General features: G+C 54.2%; 1 protein-coding gene across 5 annotated transcripts in view; it reads right to left on the reverse strand.

Annotated features, from left to right (window-relative positions):
• Positions 1 to 14838, reverse strand: part of DNMT3A (DNA methyltransferase 3 alpha) — a 267504-nt gene that overhangs the window by 18526 nt on the left and 234140 nt on the right. The window lies entirely within an intron of this gene.

Raw genomic sequence — 14838 nt, forward strand, 5'->3', positions numbered from 1 at the left:
CGAAAGGCGAAAATCCGGTCGACTCCTGGGGCACCTCCCTGTACGCGAACAGCAGGTGAGGTAAGTACTTGTCCCAGTCCTGCGGGTGCTGGTTCATAAAGGTTTTCAGCATCATCTTTAGTGTCCCGTTAAACCTCTCCACCAGCCCATTGGTCTGGGGGTGATAAGCTGAGGCCCAGTCGTGCCGGACCCCACATTTCTCCCACAAGCACCGGAGCAGGGCCGACATGAAGTTGGAGCCTTGGTCTGTCAAGACTTCCTTGGGGAACCCCACTCGGCTGAAAATGGTCAGGAGCGCATCGGCCACGGTGTCGGCTTCAATGGAAGCTAAGGGCACTGCCTCGGGGTAGCGGGTGGCGAAATCTACCACCACCAGAATGTATTTCTTCCCCGACTGCGTCGTCTTGCTGAGAGGCCCCACGATGTCAATGGCCACCTTCTGGAAAGGCTCCTCTATGATGGGCAAAGGTCTCAAAGCCGCTTTCCCCTTGTCCCGGACCTTCCCCACCCTCTGACAGGGGTCACAGGATCAGCAATACTGCCGGACCATGGTAAAGACCCCGGGCCAGTAAAAGTTCTGTAGCAACCTCTGCCGGGTGCGCCGGATTCCCTGGTGCCCTGCGAGGGGGATGTCATGGGCCAGGTACAGGAGCCTGCGGCGATACTTCTGGGGGACCCCCAGCTGCCTCCTGATCCCACAGGACTCTACTTCCCTTGTGGGAGCCCATTCTCGGTACAGGAACCCCTTCTCCCACAGGAACCTCTCCTGGCAGCCTCTCCTCATGGTCCGTCCCACACTGAGGTCGGCCAGGTCCCTGAGCTTCCACAAGGAGGGATCTTTCCTCAACTCGGCCTGGAACTCAGCGGCTGGGGAAGGGATGGGGCCCGGTTCCCTCTCACTGGCCGGGTCTGAGGCCTCAGCCTCTCTGAGCCTTGTTCCAGGGCACTCCCTCCCCACCAGCCCTCGGTACCCTCGATACCCTCGCCGGCTCTGGCTACGGGTCATGACCAGGGTGTTCCGGGGGCTGTTTGGCCAGTCCTCTAGGTTACCCTCCATCAACACCTCAGTGGGTAAATGGTGGTGCACCCCCACATCCTTGGGGGGACAAGGAGGGCCCCTTTTCAGATGTACCCTCTCCACGGGCACCGTGAATGGGGTCCCGCCCACCCCTGTCAGGGTCAGGTAGGTGTTGGGCACCATCCGATCTGAGGCCACCACCTTGGGGCAGGCCAGCATCACCTCAGTGCCCGTATCCCAGTATCCACTGACCTTCCTCCCATCCACCGCCAGGGGAACAAGGCACTCGCTCCGCAGGGACAGCCCCGCACCCACCTTCTAAAATGCGAATCTTGAGTCTGGAGCATCCAGCCCGCCAGAGGAGCTGGTTTGGGGCCCTCCTCCCTCCTGAGCAGTTGGTACGCTGCCAGGCCCCCCTTGACTGGGCCGTCTGCCCCTTGTCCGGCTGGGTCCCTACTCAGTTAACCCTGGGTGGGTTCGGTCTGCTCAGTCTGTCCCTGAGCCTGGGGCACTGGGTCCGTACGTGGCCTCTCTGGCCACAGTGACAGCAGCTCAGGTCACGTTGGTCCCCTCGAGCCAGTCGGTTGGGCCTGACGCTGGATGCTCCCCTTGGAAGGGGTTCTCCATAGCCCCCTTTGGGAGGTCCTAGGGTGACTCTCTCTCTGCATCGGGGGGGGCCTGATCCTTTGGGACTCCTCCCTGCTACCCCCTGACCGACTGTTCACAAACTCGTCGGCCAGCTGCCCTGCGTGCTGGGGGTTCTCTGGATATTTGTCCACCAGCCACAGCCTCAGGTCGGAAGGGCACTGTTCATACAGTTGCTCCAGTACCATCAGTTTAACCAGGTCCTCCTTCATCTGGGCCCCAGCTGTCCACTTGCGGGCATATCCCTCCATGCGGGTGGCCAGTTCTAGATATGTGCCCTCAGGGGCTTTACGCTGACTCTGGAACCTTCTCCGGTACATCTCGGGGGTCAGCCCAAACTCACGGAGCAGGGCCTGTTTGAACAGTTCATAGTCCCCTGCCTCCGGCCCTTTCATTCGGCTGTACACCTCCACGGCTTTGGGATCCAGTAAGGGGGTGAGAAACTGGAGCCTGTCTGCAGGGTCAACCCTGTGCAGCTCGCAGGCATTCTCAAAGGCCGTCAGGAAGCTATCTATGTCCTCCCCCTCCTTCGCTGGGCCAGGAAGCACTTATCAAAGCTCTTTGCAGTCCTGGGTCCCCCCTCACTCACCGCAGCTCGGGGCTCGCTGCTCCTCAGCCTGGCCAACTCCAGTTCATGCTGACGCTGCCTTTCGCGATCCTCTCGCTCTTTTTCGTCATCTTCCAACTCTCTCAATTTTATCTCCCTCTCCCATTCCAGCCGCCTCAGCTCCAGGGATGGGGAGCTCCGCCGGGAGGATCCCCTGCTGGCTGTGGGGTTCATGGTGCCCTCAGAATTTGCTGGGCTCCTCCCAGCCCCTCCCTGAGGCATAGGTAGGAGGGGTCTCAGGATGCCCTCGGCTGCTGTCTGACCACTCCCAGCTGGAGCAGATACTGGTGCCCACCCTGCATCTGCCGGGCTGCTTCCCTCAGAGACAGGGATCGGTTCATTCAAGCGATCCTCCTCCTCCAGCTGGGCAATCAGCTGTTCTTTGGTGCACTTCCCACTGCGCAGCCCCCTCTGCCTGCACAGCTCCACCAGGTCGCTCTTAAGGCACTTCGCATACATCTTCCTGCTGGCCACTCACGGGCCTGTGTGCTTGCAGCTCCCCATGGTTTTCAGGAGGAACCCCTAGTGCATCAGCCCTTCTCCAGGTCACCACCTCTCTCCCAGGGTCGAGCACAGACTCCTCCGCCCCCGAGTCTGCTCACCGCAGTCCCCAGCGGGACCCCGTTACTGCAACAGTCCTTCTCGCTGGTCACACACTCCCAGGGGTTAAGCGTAGCTCCTCTGCCCCCTGAAACTGCTCCTCTCTGACTCTTCAGCACGCCTGGTCCCCGTCAATCCCCCTTCGTTTTACTGCTCCCCAGTCACTTACTGCAGGAAGCACTGCCCACGGGGTGCAGTACATCCCACCCGTCACCAGTTGTCACAGAGATTGGGGGAGTCAGGGCCCTGCACTCCCACTTCCTGCGATTCACCACGACTCTCAGCCAGCCAGTAGAACAGAAGGTTTATTAGAGACGATGGGAATACCATCCAGACCAGAGCTTGTAGGCATAAACAGGATCCCTTAGTCAGGTCCTTCTGGGGGGCAGGGAGATTAGTCCCCAGCTCTGGGGGCTCCCTCCTCTTCCCCAGCCCACTCCAAAAACAAAACCCCTCCAGCCGACTCCCCCAGCCTCCCCCCAGCTCCTCCCCTAGCCTTTGTCCAGTTTCCCGGGCAGAAGGTGTCACCTGGACCCAACCCCCCTCCCGGCTCCGGTGACAGGCTCAGGTATCTTCCCAGCCAGTGAAGTCACTCCCTGCTATCTCATCACTGATCAGACAGTCCCAGTAAACTCCCCTGCCACATTCCTAGGTCAATCCGCCCCACTCAGTCCCTGCTGCGTCCCACTGTAACACTAAATAACAGCCCCCAACACAGCTGTATGACAGTTCTATCACTTTGCATTGCAGCCCCAAAATACAGCTCCATTATACCGCTCCAACACAGCATCCCACTTCCTAACACACTTCCAAGGTAGTGCTGAAAACTGCAGCCGAGCCCCCAGTACAGCTCCATGACAGTGCTGCAGCACTGCATCACAGCCCCCAACACAGCTGCAGGACACTGCAGCCCAGACAGAAACACAGGTCCATGTCAGTGCTGCAAGACGGCATCCCAACCTCCAACAGAGCCCCATGACAGTCCTGTCACACTGCATCCAAGCCGGCAATTCAGCTCCATGACAGTGCTGCCACACTGCATCCCAGCTTCCAACACAGCTCCATGACATTGCTGTAACACTGCACGGAATCACAGAACTGGAAGGGACCTTGAGAAGTCATTTAGTCCCGTCCTCCGCGTTCCTGACAGGACTAAGTATTATCTAGACCATCCCTGACAGGTGTTTGTCTAACCTGCTCTTAAACATCGCCAGTGATGGAGATTCCACAACCTCCCTGGGCAATTTATTCCAGTGCTTAACCACCCTGACAGTGAGAAAGATTTTCCTAATGTCCAACCTAAACAGCCCTCGCTGCAATTTAAGCCCATTGCTTCTTGTCTTGTCCTCAGAGGCTAAGAAAAACAATTTTTCTCCCTCCTCCTTGTAATAACCTTTTACATACTTGAAAATTATCATGTCCCCCCTCAGTCTCCTCTTCTCCAGACTAAACAAACCCAGTTTTTTCAATCTTCCCTCATAGGTCATGTTTTCTAGACCTTTAATCATTTTTGTCACTCTTCTCTGGAGTCTCTCTAATTTGTCCACATCCTTCCTGAAATGTGGTGCCCAGAACTGGACACAATACTCCAGTTGAGGCCTAATCAGCGCAAAGTAGAGCAGAAGAATTACTTCTCGTCTTGCTTATAACACTCCTGCTAATACATCCCAGAATGATGTTCACTTTTTCTGCAACAGTTTTTCTGCAACTGTTGACCCATATTTAGCTTGTGATCCACTATGACCCCCAGATCCCTTTCCGCAGTACTCCTTCCTAGGCAGTCATTTCCCATTTGATATTTGTGCAACTGAGTGTTCCTTCCTAAGTGGAGTACTTTGCATTTGTCATTATTGAATATCATCCTATTTACTTCAGACCATTTCTCCAGTCTGTCCAGATCATTTTGAATTTTAATCCTATCCTCCAAAGCACTCGCAACCCCTCCCCGCTTGGTATCATTCACAAACTTTATATGCCATTATCTAAATCACTGATGAAGATACTGAACAGAACTGGACCCAGAACTGATCCCTGTGGGACTCCGCTCGTTACGCCCTTCCAGCATGACTGTGAACCACTGATGATTACTCTCTGGGAATGATTTTCCAACCAGTTTTGCACCCACCTTATAGTAGCTCTATCTAGGTTCCATTTCCCTAGTTTGTTTATGAGAAGGTCATGTGAGATAGTATCAAAAATTTTACTAAAATCAAGATCGACCACGTCTACCACTTTCCCCCATCCACAAGGCTTGTTACCCGGTCAAAGAAAGCTATCAGGTTGGTTTGACACGATTTGTTTTTGACAAATCTATGCTGACTGTTACTTATCACCTTATTATCTTCTAGATGTTTGTGAATTGATGGCTCAATTATTTGCTCCATTATCTTTCTGGGTACAGAAGTTAAGCTGACTGGTCTGTAATTCCGCGGGTTGTCCTTATTTCCCTTTTTATAGATTGGCACTCGATTTGCCCTTTTCCAGTCTTCTGGAATCTCTCCTGTCTTCCATGACTTTTCAAAGAGAATCGCTAATGGCTCAGATATCTCCTCAGTGAGCTCCTTGAGTATTATAGGACGCATTTCATCAGGCCCTGGTGACGTGAAGACATCTAATTTATCCAAGTAATTTTTAACTTGTTCTTTCCCTATTTTAGCCTCTTCTGATCCTACCTCATTTTCACTGGCATTCACTACATTAGATGTCCAGTCACCACCAACCTTGGTGAAAACCGAAACAAAGAAGTCATTAAGCCCCTTTGCCATTTCTATATTTTCTGTTATTATTTCCCCCCCTCAATGAGTAACGGGCCTACCCGGTCCTTGGTGTTCCTCTTGCTTAGAATGTAGTTGTAGAATGTTTTCCTGTTACCCTTTATGTCTCTGGCTAGTTTGATCTCGTTTTGTGCCTTGGCCTTTCTAATTTTGCCCCTACATACTTGTGCTGTTTGTTTATATTCATCCTTTGTAATTTAATCTAGTTTCCACTTTTTGTAGGATGCTTTTTTGATTTTTAGATCGTTGACAGTCTCCTGGATAAGCCAGGGTGGTCTCTTGCCAGGTTTCCTATCTTTCCTACGCAGTAGGATAGTTTGCTCTTGTGCCCTTAACAACGTCTCTTTGAAAAACTGCCAACTATCTTCCATTGTTTTTCCCCTTAGACTTGCTTCCCATGGGATCTTACCTACCAACTCCTTGAGTTTGCTGAAGTCTGCCTTCTTGAAATCCACTGTCTTCAGTGTGCTGTTCTCCCTCCTACTATTCCTTAGAATCATGAACTCTATCATTTCCTGATCATGGAATCACAGAATATCAGTGTTGGAAGGTGTCACGGCATCCCCGGGCGATGCTCTGGAACTGCTCCCTAGGAAGCCAGTCAAGACTCTGGGGAAGTCTCCTTTCTGTGAGCAGACTGTCTGCAGGGCAAAAAGCTCACATGGCTTCCACCTTCCTGGGTCTGACCTCGGAGCATTCAGCATCCTCTGCCCCTCCGTGTGCTTCCCACAGCGAGTCTGCCCAGGCGAGGTCCTGGGGAAGCCAGAGCGTCCTGCCCCCCAACTTCGCAGTCAGACGGGACTCTCAGCCAGCCAGTAAAACAGAGGTTTATTAGATGACAGGAACACGGTCTAAAACAGAGCTTGTAGGTACAGAGAACAGGACCCCTGAGGCGGGTCCATTTTGGGGGGCAGTGAGCCAGACAACCACATCTACCCTTCACTCCACGTCCCCAGCCAGCCCCAAACTGAAACTCTCTCCAGCCCTCCTCCTCTGGGCTTTGTCCCATTCCCGGGCCAGGTGGTCACCTGATTCCTTTGTTCTCCAACCCTTTAGCTCTCACCTGGCAGGGGGGAAGGGCCCAGGCCATCCGTTGCCAGGAGACAGAGCGTCAGTCATTTATGTACCCTGGCGCTTTGCTCTGCAACAATTACACCCCCTTATCCCACCACCTAGAGACTTAAGAAATGCATATGGGAAACTGAGGCACCCCTACAGTATTCAGAGGAAACATTAAGAACAGCCCCACTTGGTCACAGAAGGGACCTCAGGAGGTCATCTAGTCCAACCCCTGCTCAAAGCAGGACCAATCCCCAACTAAATCATTCCAGCCAGGGCTTTGTCAAGCTGGGTCTTAAAAACCTCTAAGGAAGGACATTGCACCACCTCCCTAGGTAACGCATTCCCGTGCTTCACCACCCTCCTAGTGAAAAAGTTTTTCCTAATATCCAACCTAGACCTCCCCCACTGCAACTTGAGACCATTACTCCTCGTTCTGTCATCTGCTACCACTGAGAACAGTCTAGATCCATCCTCTTTGGAACCCCCTTTCAGGTAGTTGAAAGCAGCTATCAAATCCCCCCTCATTCTTCTCTTCCGTAGACTAAACAATCCCAGTTCCCTCAGCCTCTCCTCATAAGTCATGTGCTACAGCCCCTTAATCATTTTTGTTGCCCTCCGCTGGACTCTCTCCAATTTTTCACATCCTTCTTGTAGTGTGGGGCCCAAAACTGGACACAGTACTCCAGATGAGGCCTCACCAAAGTCGAATAGAGGGGAACGATCAAGTCCCTCGATCTGTGAGCAATGCCCCTACTTATACAGCCCAAAATGCCATTGGCCTTCTTGGGAACAACAGCACACTGTTGACTCATATCCAGCTTCTCGTCCACTGTCACCCCTAGGTCCTTTTCTGCAGAACTGCTGCCGAGCCATTCGGTCCCTAGTCTGTAGCGGTGCCTGGGGTTTTTCCGTCCTAAGTGCAGGACTCTGCACTTGTCCTTGTTGAACCTCATCAGATTTCTTTTGGCCCAATCCTCTAATTTGTCTAGGGCCCTCTGTATCCTATCCCTACCCTCCAGCGTATCTACCTCCCCTCCCAGTTTAGTGTCATCTGCAAACTTGCTAAGGGTGCAATCCACACTGTCCTCCAGATCATTAATCACTTTCACCCAAGCTGCCTTCCACTTTCAAATTCTCAACCCGTTCCTTCCTATTTGTCAAAATCAAATCTAGAACAGCTTCTCCCCTAGTAGCTGTCTCCACCTTCTGAAATAAAAAAATTGTTTCCAATAAATACCAAGAACTTGTTGGATAATCTGTGCCCTGCTGTGCTGTTTTCCCAGCAGATGGTGGTGATGGGGGACTTCATCCACCCAGACAAGTCCTGGACGCCAGCCCCCAACACAGCTCCACGATAGCACTGCAACACTGCATCCCAGCCCCTTATAGAGGTCCATGACCGTGCTGGAACACTGCATCACAGTCAGCGGTGAAAGTAACTTAAAGGACTTACTGGTACTCCGGAGTCCTTAGGAGGGGAGGGGCCTCTACCGGAAGAGGTAGGACCTTTAAATCTTGATTTAAAGGGTCAGGGAATGTAAAGGGCCCCGGGCTGGGACTCTGGTAGCAGCAGCTGGGAGCCCCGGGCCTTTTAAATCACCCTGGAGCTACCAGCTGCAGAGGCGGCTAGGAGCCCCAGGGCTCGGGGGTGATTTAAAGGGTCAGGGGCTCCCAGCCACCGCTACTGCAGAGGAGCCCCGGGCCCTTTAAATTGCTGCCGGAGCACCCAGCTGCCACTGCTATCCTGGGGCTCTGGCAGGGGGCTCGGACGGCGATTTAAAGGGCCCGGGCCTCCCACTGCCGCTACTGTCCCAGGTCCTTTAAATCGTCCCCGGAGCCCTGGGGTAGCGGTGGCGGGGCTCTGACGGCTATTTAAAGGGCCTCGGGGCTGTACTGGTGGCCGGAGCCCTGGGCCTTTTAAATCAGCCCTGGAGCCCTGCTGCCGGAGCCCTGGGGAGGTGGTGGCAGGGCTCCAGCGGCGATTTAAAGGGCCCGGGTCGGTAGCTGCTGGGAGCCCCAGGCCCTTTACATTGCCGTCTGGGGAAGCTGATCCACCCCTGTACGGCACACAGGCTCTTGCCGGTATACCGTACCGGGGCGTAGTGGCTTACTTTCACCTCTGATCACAGTCCACAGCACAGCTCCATGACCGTGCTAGAACACTGCATCACAGCCCACAACACAAGGAGTGCCCCAACACTACAGCTCAGCCCCGCTTCACAGCGCTCTGCTGCAACCCTGATCGCAGACCCCAGCAAGGCCACCCGAGATTGCTGCAATATTGCATTACAGGCCTGAACAGAGCACGAGGACAGTGCTGCAACACTGCATCCCAGCTCTGTGATAATGTCGGAGAAACAGCCGTGAGGGCTGCTCTTTGAGGTGTGTTGCTCAGGTCCATTCCGATATAGGTGTGTGCACACTGCGTGCACCATCACTGGAAGTTTCCCCCTAGTGGTGTCCGTTGGGTTGACTCCGGTGCCCCTGGACTGGCGCCTTCATGGCGCACACAGACCGGCCGACCCACCTCCTCCTCGGTTGCTTCTTGCCGGAACTCCGACAGAGGGGCAGGCGGGTGGGCCTTGGGATGGGCATAAGCAGCACATCTCGAAGAACAGCTGTTACGAGAGATAGGTAACCGTTCTTTCTTCTTCAAGTGCTTGCTCATGTCCATTCCAGTCGAAGTGATTCCCAAGCAATCAGTCAGGTGGTGGGACTGGCGTTTTGCTGAGACAGATTGGACTCTGCTGTACCAAAAACCGCCTCACTTCTGGCCTGCTCAGTGATGGTATAGTGCGTGGTGAACATGTGGACAGAAGACCAGGTCACTGCCCAGCAGATATCCAGGATCGGGACTGGAGCCACGAATACTGCTGAAGAGGCTTGCGATCTCACGGAGTGCGCTGTCTCTCTGCCATTGTCAGCTTGCCCAAGACTGGCACTTGCCTCCACGGGACGGGGGCTGTCCGTGATGGGCCTTGGCTCAGGGAAGGCGTTAGAAGGGACAGAAGGCTTCTTGCTGTTTCATATGCCTCTGGTGTAGGTGGCATGACCAGGGCTGAGTCCCCTCTATGGCTCATCCCAGGCGGGGCGTCCATATGCACCAGACCTCGACGGGCCCCTTTCTGGGGCTGGAATCAACAGCGCAGGCTGGTTGCTGTCTGTCTGAGAATGGCCCAGCACGGGTCTCATTCTCTCTGTGGTGCTCCTCAGAGGGGATCGTCACCAGTCTGACTTTTTCTTCGGCATCAGTGACGGGGAGCGGTGCCAACCAGCCATGGTTGACTTCTTGGTGGCTGGAGCAGTTTGTCGGTGCCATACAGCTGGTGCCAGGGATCCTGGACCCCACTGAGCCTCTCTAATGAGGCTGGGGCACTCCTGATGGAGGAGGGGCTTGATGCTGGGTCGGGCTCTGATGAAGGGCGAAGTGCCACCTCCATTACGAGAAATTTGAGTCCAGTTTTTCTCTCATGCTTAGTTCTGGGCTTAAGGTTCTTACGGGTCTGGCACTTAGCAGGAACGTGGCCTCTCGGCAGCTGCCGGGCTGTTTGAAGCCCTGGGTCCGAGGCATACCCTCAGGCCCCAGCAGCAAGCCCCACAGGGCAGGAGATTACAAGTACCCAAATCTCACTATTTGCTAACCGCAACTAACTGAACTCTTTACACTCTGCCTACAATCTATTTCCAGGAAACCACTACGGAGACTGCTTGCAGAGCAAGAGAACAAGACCATTCCATGGATGGGAAGAGGGAACTGAGGAGGCAGTGGGTCGGCAGGTCCTTATATACCGTGCAAGGAAGGCGCCTCTCCAGGGGTCACCAGAGTCGACCTGACGGATATCATTAGGGGAAAAATTTCTGGTGATGGTGCACGTGACACGCACACAACTATACTGGAATGGACATGAGCAAACACTCAAAGAAGAAGAACACTGCATCCTAGCTCCCAACCCAGCTCTGGGACAGTGCTGCAACACTGCACCACAGACCCCAACAAAGATACACGATTGCTGCAACACTGCACCACAGCCCCGAAAACTGCGTCGTGAGCGTGATGTAACACTGCATCCTCCCAGCAGTTCCAGAACACTGAAGTAACTCTGCATCCCTGCTGAACACAGCTCCATGACAGTGCGGTAACACTGCATCACAGCCCCCAAACACAGGTAACACAGCTCCGAACACAGCTCCATGACAGTGCGGTAACACTGCATCACAGCCCCCAAACACAGGGAACACAGCTCCGAACACAGCTCCATGACAGCGCGGTAACACTGCATCACAGCCCCCAAACACAGGGAACACAGCTCCGAACACAGCTCCATGACAGTGCGGTAACACTGCATCACAGCCCCCAAATACAGGTAACAGCTAGCTCTGCAGCTAGCAAGAGATGTCAAGAGTAACAAGAAGGGTTTCTTCAGGTATGTTGGCAACAAGAAGAAAGCCAAGGAATGTGTGAGTCCCTTACTGAATGAGGGAGGCAACCTAGTGACAGAGGATGTGAAAAAAGCTAATGTACTCAATGCTTTTTTTGCCTCTGTCTTCACGAACAAGGTCAGCTCCCAGACTGCTGTGCTGGGCATCACAAAATGGGGAAGAGATGGCCAGCCCTCTGTGGAGATAGAGGTGGTTAGGGACTATTTAGAAAAGCTGGACGTGCACAAGTCCATGGGGCCGGACGAGTTGCATCCGAGAGTGCTGAAGGAATTGGCGGCTGTGATTGCAGAGCCATTGGCCATTATCTTTGAAAACTCGTGGTGAACGGGGGAAGTCCCGGATGACTGGAAAAAGGCTAATGTAGTGCCCATCTTTAAAAAAGGGAAGAAGGAGGATCCTGGGAACTACAGGCCAGTCAGCCTCACTTCAGTCCCTGGAAAAATCATGGAGCAGGTCCTCAAAGAATCAATCCTGAAGCACTTACATGAGGGGAAAGTGATCAGGAACAGCCAGCATGGATTCACCAAGGGAAGGTCATGCCTGACTAATCTAATCGCCTTCTATGATGAGATAACTGGTTCTGTGGATGAAGGGAAAGCAGAGGATGTATTGTTTCTTGACTTTAGCAAAGCTTTTGACACGGTCTCCCACAGTATTCTTGTCAGCAAGTTAAGGAAGTATGGGCTGGATGAATGGACTATAAGGTGGGTAGAAAGCTGGCTAGATTGTCGGGCTCAACGGGTAGTGATCAATGGCTCCATATCTCGTTGGCAGCCGGTATCAAGTGGAGTGCCCCAAGGGTCGGTCCTGGGGCCGGTTTTGTTCAATATCTTCATAAATGATCTGGAGGATGGTGTGGATTGCACTCTCAGCAAATTTGCGGATGATACTAAACTGGGAGGAGTGGTAGATACGCTGGAGGGCAGGGATAGGATACAGAGGGACCTAGACAAATTGGAGGATTGGGCCAAAAGAAATCTGATGAGGTTCAATAAGGACAAGTGCAGGGTCCTGCACTTAGGACGGAAGAACCCAATGCACAGCTACAGACTAGGGACCGAATGGCTAGGCAGCAGTTCTGCGGAAAAGGACCTAGTCGTGACAGTGGATGAGAAGCTGGATATGAGTCAGCAGTGTGCCCTTGTTGCCAAGAAGGCCAATGGCATTTTGGGATGTATAAGTAGGGGCATAGCGAGCAGATCGAGGGACGTGATCGTTCCCCTCTATTCGACATTGGTGAGGCCTCCTCTGGAGTACTGTGTCCAGTTTTGGGCCCCACACTACAAAAAGGATGTGGATAAATTGGAGAGAGTCCAGCGAAGGGCAACAAAAATGATTAGGGGACTGGAACACATGACTTATGAGGAGAGGCTGAGGGAGCTGGGATTGTTTAGTCTGCAGAAGAGAAGAATGAGGGGGGATTTGATAGCTGCTTTCAACTACCTGAAAGGGGGTTCCAAAGAGGATGGCTCTAGACTGTTCTCAATGGTAGCAGATGACAGAACGAGGAGTAATGGTCTCAAGTTGCAGTGGGGGAGGTTTAGATTGGATATTAGGAAAAACTTTTTCACTAAGAGGGTGGTGAAACACTGGAATGCGTTACCTAGGAAGGTGGTAGAATCTCCTTCCTTAGAGGTTTTTAAGGTCAGGCTTGACAAAGCCCTGGCTGGGATGATTTAACTGGGAATTGGTCCTGCTTCGAGCAGGGGGTTGGACTAGATGACCTTCAGGGGTCCCTTCCAACCCTGATATTCTATGATTCTATGAACACAGCTCCGAACACAGCTCCATGACAGTGCGGTAACACTGCATCACAGCCCCCAAACACAGGGAACACAGCTCCGAACACAGCTCCATGACAGTGCGGTAACACTGCATCACAGCCCCCAAACACAGGGAACACAGCTCCGAACACAGCTCCATGACAGTGCGGTAACACTGCATCACAGCCCCCAAACACAGGTAACACAGCTTCGAACACAGCTCCATGACAGTGCGGTAACACTGCATCCTAGCCCCGCAGAGCCGCTGCACAGCCCTGTAAGAACCTAGAGATGCTGCAATGCCAGGGTGCGACAGCTCTGCAACACAACTGTGCGGCAGGGACACAAACTGCTCTTTAAACATGCATGGATCTAAAAACCTGCCTGTCAGAGGAGCAAATACCTCAAGAGAGCTTTTGCTGGGAGGGGGAGTCTGTGAATCAGGAGCACCACATTCTCAGGGCTGACAGCAGACAGCGAGTTTGGCAGGAGGTGGCTATGCAGTCAGACAGCGGATCTGGCCAATGGGATCCAGCCCTGCACCCACAGAGGCATCGAGAGCACTCCTCCATGAGGCGCCAGACACTGAATTCAGTTCTACCAGCCAGCCAGTGACTAAGTGGAGAGAGCTCAGAGAAGAGCCAGAGAAATGAGCCAAGGGCTGGCGCAGGGGTGAGGGCCATGGCTCAGGGTCAGAAGGGACATGCGGACGAAAAGCAGGGCAAGGCGTTAAGCCAAGGGGGAAGTGTGGAACTAGGGGTCATGGGAGTCTATATGTGTGTGGGGGGGATTGCTCCCTACTGGGAAGCGTCTCCCCCGAGCGGGGTGGGGCGAACTCCTGCCTGCTCCTCCCTCCCAGGGTGGATACCTGTTCAGAGCAGCTGGCTGGGCAGTGGGCACTGGGGTGGTTAGACTGGGTCACTGCACCCACTGCGTACAGCAGGAGGCCCGGAAGGCGGCGAGAGGGCTGGGCGGCTACTGGAGAGAAGTTCTGCACTGACAGCCACGACCTGCAGGGCAAGGGCTCAGACGCCAGCATGCCCAGCCCTCCGGTGCACGCAGTGCTGGGAATCCCAGCCCCACTGCTCGGGTCAGCCACCCAACGCTTGCAGCAGGGGAGCAGCCGGAAAGCTGGTTCAGATTCCCCTCCTGCAGCTGACCCCTCCCCCACAAACAAAATCCTGGGGGAGAGCTGACCCAGCCAGTGTCAGAGACATGTGGGGGTGCTCTGCCAGCTGGCTCTGTGCTGCCAGACACGCCGGGCTCCATGTACCCACCCCCCGAGCCATCCAGTCGGGGTCCCACCTTGTCACTCCAGACCAGGCCCCACTGTGCTGGGCACTGCACAAAGCCAGTCGCAGCCAGTCCCTGCCCTGAAGAGCCACGTGCTCACGAGAGCAGACAGAGCCCAGCGGGGAGAGCGGAGGGATGGCCTGGGGGTGCCACGGGGAGCCGTTAGCTGGGATGCAAAGGGAAGGGGACAGGGTGGAGGGAAAGGCAGCAGGGGGCACAGGTATGGATGGAGTGAAGCTGAGGCAAGGAGGAATTCAGTCTATCTCCACGAGGTAGCATTTCTAACGCTTTCATCATTCTCGTGGCTCTTCTTGGACCCCTCGCCAATGTAGCCACCTCCTCCTGGATCTGTGGGCACCAGAACTGGACAAGGGATTGGAGCAGAGGTCTCACGAGAGCCAAACAAACAGAGGGGAAATACCCTCCTGACTCCTCATCTACCTTCCCCTGCCCATTGTGGCTCTTTGCCACCCCTCTCGGTGGTGGGTGTCATGTCACAGCGGGCCCCGCCCAGCTAACCACCCCCGGGCATGTGTGCACACGGCTGGGCCATGCTCATTGCCCCTCATGCCAGGGTTCAGTCATACACACGGGCACTGAGGAATCGTCGGACAGGTACCAGTCTACGGAAGCCCC

This window comes from Lepidochelys kempii, chromosome 3 (assembly GCF_965140285.1).
Source record: "Lepidochelys kempii isolate rLepKem1 chromosome 3, rLepKem1.hap1, whole genome shotgun sequence".
Taxonomy (NCBI): domain Eukaryota; kingdom Metazoa; phylum Chordata; order Testudines; family Cheloniidae; genus Lepidochelys; species Lepidochelys kempii.